Source organism: Prionailurus bengalensis, chromosome B3 (assembly GCF_016509475.1).
Source record: "Prionailurus bengalensis isolate Pbe53 chromosome B3, Fcat_Pben_1.1_paternal_pri, whole genome shotgun sequence".
Classification (NCBI taxonomy): Eukaryota; Metazoa; Chordata; class Mammalia; order Carnivora; family Felidae; genus Prionailurus; species Prionailurus bengalensis.
The window spans coordinates 35,887,327-35,895,796 of record NC_057355.1 but is presented as its reverse complement, the minus strand read 5'-3'; the positions used below and the strand labels follow the sequence as shown (position 1 = coordinate 35,895,796).

The window sequence follows — 8,470 nt, the reverse complement described above, 5'->3', positions numbered from 1 at the left end:
CCGGAGACGAAGCCAGCAGGGAGGATGGTGATGATAGACGGAGGGGGAGGGGGCGGAGGGAGGTGGATAGACAGAAATAGACAGAGAAACAACACACACACACACACACACACACACACACACACAGAGGGGCTCTGGGAAAACCTGAACTGGGGGTAGATGGCAAAGCAAGGGGAGGGGAAAATGAGGCAGATAGAAGCCGCACTGGGCTCTGTCCAGGGGGCCCGGCAAGGTCTCAAGGCCCCATCACGCACGCCTGCCTTCCGGTTGCTAAGGGCACAGCTCACTAACCAGGCTTCCAGGAAACCACCGTCCAGATCAGCAGACAGCCCTCCTGTGGATTAGTCCCTGTGCTCGCTCCAGGGAGGACCGCTTTTTGGCCACGATTCCTCCCAAACCATCAAATTCTGCCGCGCTTAGGCCTCTGACCAGGTCTCCCTGGGATAGTCGGGCTTGCGGGTTTTTATCACTGTGCTCCCCAGACGTGGACCCCAGACCAGCAGCCTGCGCCTCCCCGGGGAGCTCGTGAGAAACGCTGGTTCTCAGGCCCCTCCCGGGCCCCTGAAGGGGAATCCACATTTTAACTCCCCCTCAAGGACATTCATGGGCACGTTCAAGGGTGAGAGGCTCTGGTCTATCACACACCTGGGGACCCCTTCCTAGAACACCAGCTTGCCTACCACGTCCCTGCCGGCTCCCCTGCCCCCCAGACCCCGTGCCCAGTCGGTGTCCTGGCTTGTTGCCAGTGGTCCAGCTCTCCGGCCGCCTCTCGGGGCCCGGAGATAATGGCATCATATTGATGTCTCCCAAATGCATTTTAGTGAAAATGTCTTAAAGATCTAAAAGCCTTTAAACATCCCAGGGAATGCGCTTCTAATAATACGATTTCAGGCCCTTGACAAGCCTTGACAAAAAAAAAAATATATATATATATATTTTTATATATATTTATATATACTTATTTATATATATATTTATATTTATTTATATATTTATTTATATATTATTGTATTATATATTATATATATTATTATATATAATATAATAATAATATATATTATATATATATATTTCTAGATAGGGAAAGAGGCCCTCCTGATATTGCTTAAATTCGGTCACGGAATAATAACTGGTACTTGTATAGCCTCTTAATTTTACATTATGTGTAATGTAATTTACATTATGTGTAATGTAATTACAGTATGTGTTTATTCCTTCTCTCCTCCAACGCTCCTGTCACCTGCGAGATACACAAGACAGCTTTCGGGGTCCCTATTATACGATGAGGAAACTGGAGTTCAGAGTGGTTAAGAGACTTATCGGTGGTCACCCAGATGCCGTGGAGCAGAGGCCGGCACGGAGCCCCAGGTCACCTTCCCCACTCACAACCCCGGGCTCCATCTGGACACGGTCACAACCTGTCCTTCCAGAAAGAACTGTGTGCACGCTGAGCTTTGTTTATTGATTTATTGATTCAATAGTAGCCCATCTTACACAGGAGTCAAATGTCCGGTCAGCACAGCAAATATATCCCTTAGGCTCCCAGCTCTAAACCAGAAGGGGGGGGTGCGGGGAGCGGGAGGTGGGGGGGGGGTGTGGGGAGACAGGATAAATGACATCCAGCCCTTACTTTTGGGAGCTGGCACGTTACGGCTTCATTTTTTAAAAACCCTTTGCTGGAGCAGAAATGTGTTCTCACATCCCAGCATCACCAAAAAAATACATGGATTTGTTTTTCCTGTAAGAAAGCAGAAATTTCTTTTATCTTCAAAACGAGGTAACACACACACACACACACACACACACAGAGACAAAAATCTCGGCTGCCGAACCCCTCCCCCGCGCCCCAGCCAACAGGTGTTTCCCATAATGCCTCTGGTTCCAACCGGAAGTGGGGGGCCGGGAGGGATGGGTTAGCACCTTTCAGAGCTCCTGGGGCAAAATCAAACGTCTACAAAACACTACAAAACACGAAACCTCTTTTTATTTTTTTTTTCAGCAACACGTTTAAAGAAGCTCTTCTCAAATTGAATTTAAGGTGGTTTCACTTCCCTCTGCTCTTCTATCAAAACCTACCTTTTCTGTGTCCCATTTCCTCAGAGGCTCTCAGGTAATTTAAAGCTAATCTGTTAAGCCACTTTGCATTTAGGAGGATTTAACCAATATTAGTATAATATTTTAACCCGCCTCCCCTCCCCTCCCCCCAAATATGCTTTTCTAAACTCATCACTGCCCTAATCCAGCATTTCAGAAAACGTGTGTCCGCAGAGCCCTAGCGAGGGCTTGGTGAAAATACTTCCCTGGTCAATGGGGTTGGGAAATCTTGGAGGCTACAACCCCGCTTTTGGTCATTAACATGGTAAAGGCTCTGAGAAGTCCTGCAGGGTGGAAAACTCCACACTGAATTCAGCACTGCTCAAACTTGTTCCCCGCGCAGAGCCCTTTAACACCCGGTCCCAGTAATCTAGTGTTCCTGTCAATGCTCTTGGGAAATTCTGTCAAAACCCAGTGGCTGACTCCCCCCATGGGGATTTTAGGTTCTGCAAGTGAGCCAAGCAGGACTTCCTCTGTCCCTCAAGTCGCCCTGCACCCATGGCATTCCCCTTGGCCTCTCCTCTGGGTCTGTGGCAAAAGCAGCAAAAAGCTCCCAAGCTCATGCCTGTCTTTGGCTGGCTGTGTGACTGTCCCTCAGCCTCTCCGACACTCACCTGTGAAATGGCGGGACAGTCCCTGCCCGCTGTGTCTCATGGGGGTGGGGAGGCCCAGCCACAAGCTGCACTTCTAGGGCACCCCAACACGGGTTGCCCTGGATTCCACGGCGACACCAGAGCAGCTGGCTTCTTACCCACTGGACAGTGGAGGGTAGAAAAGGCTTTTCCCCGGAGCGGCGACTCCAGCTCCCCAAATCGGGCTGACATTTATGTCGTCTCTCCTCTCCCACACAGGCCAGTGTCGGAGCTGTAGCATTGCCCGGAATCTTACGTTTCGGCCACGGCACCCGTGATCATGCCTCCTACTTGGTCTAGGAGGGGGGCCAGCCAGGCTGTGGGAGAGCCAGGCGGCGTGCCCCGCCCCCTCCGCCGTGTGGCTGGCCACCGGCTTCCTCCCAGTCATCCTGCCTGTCTTTTGCCCTGTCCTCCCCCCCGAGCCGCACCTGTTGGCAATCTGCACCGACATGTGTCGAGCACAAAAGCCTGGCAGTTAGAAATCCCGGAGGATTTATTTTCGTCACATACATGCATACCTTGCGTGCAGTCGGACGGGGGTGGTATTTATGTCTCAGCTCTCTGTTGCAAAGGGTAAAAAAAAAAAAAAAAAATACAGTGGAGCTATAAATGTGTACATTTTGAACAGTTGCCCTCATGTACTGTGTATATAACTCAGCTGCAAGAAATTTAAACATAAACGAGGTTGTTGTTTTTTTTTTTTTTCTTTTCTCCCTGAGATCGGATGGAGGAAAATCTGGCCATTGGCACCTCCATTATTTTTCTGCACCAAGTGCCAACATCAGGCATTAAAACGCAACACCTCCACCCCCAGAAAAAAGAAAAAAAAAAAAAAAGAAAGAAAGAAAAAGAAAAGAAAAAAAAAAAGCCACATGCACATGACATACAGCCTAATTTTCTCTGGGGAAAAGGTTGCCGTTGTTGATATGACATGTTTGGGTAGCACAAATGTTGGCTCCTCAACCTATTTTGCTCTTCTCTATACTCTCAAAATGGGAAACATTCGAGAGAACACACGCCGAAAGTTCAGAGCACTTCCCCCCTCGCCCCCCCCCCCCCCCCCCGGCTGTGAGATTTCCTTGCAGGAAAATCTGTTCCAGACTCCAGGGCAAACTGTCCAGGAGTTGAGGCTGCACGGTGGGGTTTTATTAATGGGCACAGGAGGAGAAGGGTCTCGCGTCCCCTGCAGGGTCGAAGAGTGGGCAACTGGGAATACCAGGAAGCGATGAAGATATGGACCAGGCAGGGAAAGGGGAGGTGACAGGGGGCGGCCACTGGAGAAATCCCCAAGGCCAAGGCAAAGCGGATGGAGATCGGGAGCTAACTTGTGCGAGCTGGAAACGGACATAGGAAGGATGAGACCTGTAGGCTTTGCACACAGAGGGACCTGAGTTTGAATCCTGACCTAGGCAAGGTCTTCCTAGATGGGGGCTGCCTCCTCCTGGGAAGCACGGGTTTTCTCCTTTTGTCCAGAAAGCAGCTTCCCAGCCCGAGTCCACATGATCCCTAATGGTGGCCCCATGGCTCGTCCTTGGTGCCCTCGGCTGCCATTTTGGATTCCACCCTCCCTCGCTAATGGCTCAAAGGCCCTGGCGCTCCTCGCCCCCAGTCCCTCCATTGGCACTTGACCTCTGGAAAGGTCAGCCCTTTGGGCCAACCCCAAAGAGGTACCCCGGGGAAGGCAGGTGTGCAGAGCGCCCACTAAGATGCAGCCCAGTGGCCTGTGTGCCCTGTGTCTGCGAGTTAACACGGGCTTGTGTCCGTAATGACGGAGGTTGCCGGTTCTCGTGCTGCCTCCTCGAAGCAGCATCGTCCCTTGGGGGAAGTCAGCCCTGCCGAGTATTTCCAATAGTTCCACAGCTGTTTTCACAGGCAGCTACGGCCCAGCCTGGCTGGGCCCGGTGACAGGTCCCGGCATCACCCCAGCTAGCAGGTAGAGAGCTTTTCTTCCGACGGGGGAGTCCTCCACCAGCCACCCGTCCAACTCACACCCCGACAGCGTCGCCCCCATCAAGCATCAGGCGGACCTGCTGTGTGGCCCTACTGGGTGCCCAGTGGTCACACAGTTCTCAAGAACTGCGTGTTAAGTGGGCATCAGAGCATCACTGTCAGATCTCAAGAGGGGGGCTAAACGTGTTGAGAATAGTGACTTTCTTGGAGTCTTGTCAATTTTTCCAATACACATTTCTTAAAGTTGAGAAACTAGCCAAAGGGTAGGGGGAGAAATGTAAAATGTAAAACCCACACTTACAATCCCGTTGCCCAGTCCCCTACTGTTAAATGTTTTTCTGTATTTCCTCTAACGGGCTTTTCTGGAAGGGCCTTCTGCAGATGCCCAAGAGGGAGATGAGAAGGAAAAGTCTGAACAAGAATCCAACAGGCTTTGGGATGGGCAGAAAGAAAGGGCTGAGTCCTGCCCCCCCTCCCCCCCTCCGGTCCTCAAAGACGAATTGAGGGCGGCGGGGGAGGCTTCTGGAAGAAGAGAGGTCCAGAGTGGGAGACAGGATGCTATGCAGTGTCAGACCAAGAGACGGATTCAGGCTATGCAAGTGCAGGGTGGGGGGTGGGGTCCCGGGGAGGGGGGAATCGGGGAAGGGGTGGGGGGCCAGATGTCAGACAGGACCTTCACGTCCCTGCCCCGTATGAGCTTGGACAGCTGGCCGGGAGCATGGGAAGCTGCTAATTGACAGCCCGATGGCAGGTGAGCCCTTGCTAAGTACTTGCTCACCCCTTTCCCTTCTCATTCCCACTCACACGACACCGTCCTCGGTCTCCAGCTCCCTCTCTCTGAGCAGACCCAGTCGTTCAGACAGGCGTCCTGAGGTATTCCACGCTACCTCTGTGATGGCCCGGAGTGGCATTATCCCATGGGGAATTGTCAGGCCAGGTCCCTGACCGTTTTGTGATCCAAAAGAAGAAACTCACCGAAGCTAGGCCAGTGTGGTTTGGTTTGAGGAATCTCAAGGATGCCCACCCCTGCCTGAGGCCATCATGTTTTGGGGTGCTACCCTTCCAGCTCTTTAAGAGACAGTGTCCTGGGGGGGCGCCTGGGGAGCTCAGTCGGTTGGGCGTCCGACTTCAGCTCAGGTCATGATCTCACAGCTCGTGAGTTCAAGCCCCACTTTGGGCTCTGTGCTGACAGCTCGGAGCCCGGAGCCTGCTTCGGAGCCTGTTTCCCTCTCTCTCTCTCCCCCTCCTCCGCTCATGCTCTGTCCCCCTCTGTCTCAAAAATAAATAAACATTACCCAAAAAATTAAAAAGAAATAAAAAAGAGACCGTGTCCTGGTCTGAGCGCTGAGAGAGGAGCGCGGACACCTGGGTCCTGGTCCAGGACCTGTTTCGGACCCTCTGCGTTACGACTTGGAAAAGTCATTTCATACTCTTGAGTTTGTATTTTTCATTGGGCGAGAAAAGAAGACGGTTGTCAGAAAAGCAAAATCCAAGAGGTGGTCCGGTCAAAGGCAAGATGATTCTGTAAGATACCAAGGGGCCGAGGCCCCTTTGGGAAAACCAGTGTTTCTCCCCTCTCCCACCCCCACACTTCCTCTCTGGATTCGTTGAGCCACTGAGGACCCCAGGAGGCTGGAGGAAGGAAGAAGGGTGCTCTTGAACTCAGGAATGGAGAAAGGAGTTGGGGAAAGTGGGGGTGGGGATGCCTCAGCCCCAGGGGAGGAAGTGACCCAGGCCCAGGGCTTTGGGCGGGACAGACTGCTTCAATGTTCCATGTGAGCCTCAAAGCGACCCTGCAAAGTACTGTTATCACCATGTGAAGCCCTTTCAAGGCTGAGAGACGGGAAGGGACTTACCCAAGGCCACACAGCTGGAGGAGCCAAGTCTTCCAGTCGGTTTTACCTGACTCCAAATTCCAGGTCCTTCTAGAAGGACGACGGAAGCCCTCTGGAAGCCCTGCGCAGAGGTTAGGGCTCCTGGGTTTGTGCACAGCCCCCACGCTCTCCTGCCCCCTCTTAATGTCAGCAGCATGGTGACCGCAAAAGTCCCCACCAGGAGCTAATGTTGATCTGAAATTGCCATCCATGGAGAGCCTTTGAGGAAAGCTCCGGGCAGAGACATTTTCCCTTATGCAGGGGCAAGGGCAGGACTTAAGGGCTGCCTTCTGTGGGGCAAAAAGCCAGATTGCTGGTTGATTGATGACAGCCAGAGGCAGGGGCCCCAGGAAATAGGTGGGGTGGTCTGGGCCCCCCCATCCACAGGGGAAGACTGAGGCTCAGAACTCCTTGCCCGGACTTGCTGCTGGGACTCCAGAGGCCGCCCCTTATCGCCCATTCCTTCCCACCTCCCCCTGGAACCCGCACAACATTCTTCAACACCCCTTTAAAAATGAAGGGTGCGGCAGAGGTAGGGGGCAGCTCCTGAAACAGATAAGAGGTAATTGCCTGCCTTTGACTCCTCTTGATGTGAAAATGGGATTGGAATGACTCACTCTGGTTGAAAGGTTAGTTGAAGGTTATTACAGGAAAAATTGTTATTCATACATTTTTTCTGCGCGCGGGCCGGATAGCCTGAAAGATTAAATTCACAGAGTGCATAATGACCCATCAGGGCGGACAATGGTAGGGGCGTCCCCGGGGAGGGGAGATAACGGAACAGAGACTTCTCTGAATAATTCATGCTCCAGCAGAGGCCTTTCATTAGAAAGGAGAGGCGCTCTGAAACCAGTGGGTGTGTTTCTCCGCGGCCAGGGCAGCGCCAGCCCCGTTTGCTGTGACTTCAGCCAGTGTGTGTCCCCACACCTTGGGGGCCGCGAGAAAGGGGGCAGGTAGGATATCGTCGCCGTCGTTGTGCGGTCTTGGGCTTCCCGGCCTCATCCTGAGTCTTGTGGCTCGCAAGCAGCAGAGGCCAGATTCATCCGTGGGGCTCTGCATTTCCTAGATGACGATACGGTGACGGGAAATAGCCATTTCCCGAGAGCGCGGCGACAGATGTCTTGCTCCTGTGCCATCCGAACCTCTGAGCACGACCTCGCGTGGGCACGGAGCCGGAAGTGGGACTGGAGGCCGTTTGGGAATGAGCGGGCAGGACGAGAATGTTGTCCCTCCGGGAACACCCCAAATCACGGCTGGGACCCTAAGTGCGGGTGTAACCTTGGGCAAGTCGAGACCGTCGCTTTTGCGAGCAGGTGAATCCCCATTCTGTCTCCCAGGCCAAGGTCGATGTGCAGGGACCTCTCTTGGGCAGCTGGCAGGAGGCCTGATGCAGGGAGAGAAGGGAGGGGCCCGGGAGCCGTCGCGCAGCCTCTATGGAGCCTGCTTTGCACATCCAGCGGCCCTCTTGGGCCTCCTCTGCTCTGCCGTCTGGAGCCCGGGGCCCGCTCCAGGTAGCTGTCCCCTCGGAGGAGGCCTGGGGCACAGCCTTCTGAAGCCTGTCTCGCCGGGACCTCTTCTCTCCCAAACCCCAGTGGCAGGGCAGAAAGGGTCAGGCCACCGTCTCCTGGGATCCGACCAGACACAGTGTCTGTGACTGCTTACCCGAGGCCACACCCCCTTGGCTTCCGGGCGTCCAGTGTCCTCGCTGTCCCCACCCAGGGGAACCCACAGCCACACCGACTTTACCAGAAGCCTCACGGCCTTGCTTCCCCACACTGAGGCCCAAGGATGGCACCTGTGCCCGAGTCAGTGAGGTGCATCAGGAAGGGCCTCCGGGCCGCGTACCCATCTCGCTGTGGCCCGAGAGGAAAAGGAGAGAGAAATCCACGCCACTCAGTATAGTGGAAACGCCAGAACACC

General features: G+C 53.7%; 1 long non-coding RNA gene across 1 annotated transcript; it reads right to left on the bottom strand.

The window, feature by feature from the left end:
• Positions 1-1,453: 1,453 nt before the first annotated feature.
• On the bottom strand, positions 1,454-3,518 carry LOC122467838. The gene is made up of 2 exons (XR_006293088.1): positions 2,709-3,518; positions 1,454-1,738 (listed from the first exon to the last, which is right to left on the bottom strand). It is a non-coding gene; the product is annotated as an uncharacterized LOC122467838 (long non-coding RNA).
• Positions 3,519-8,470: the final 4,952 nt, after the last annotated feature.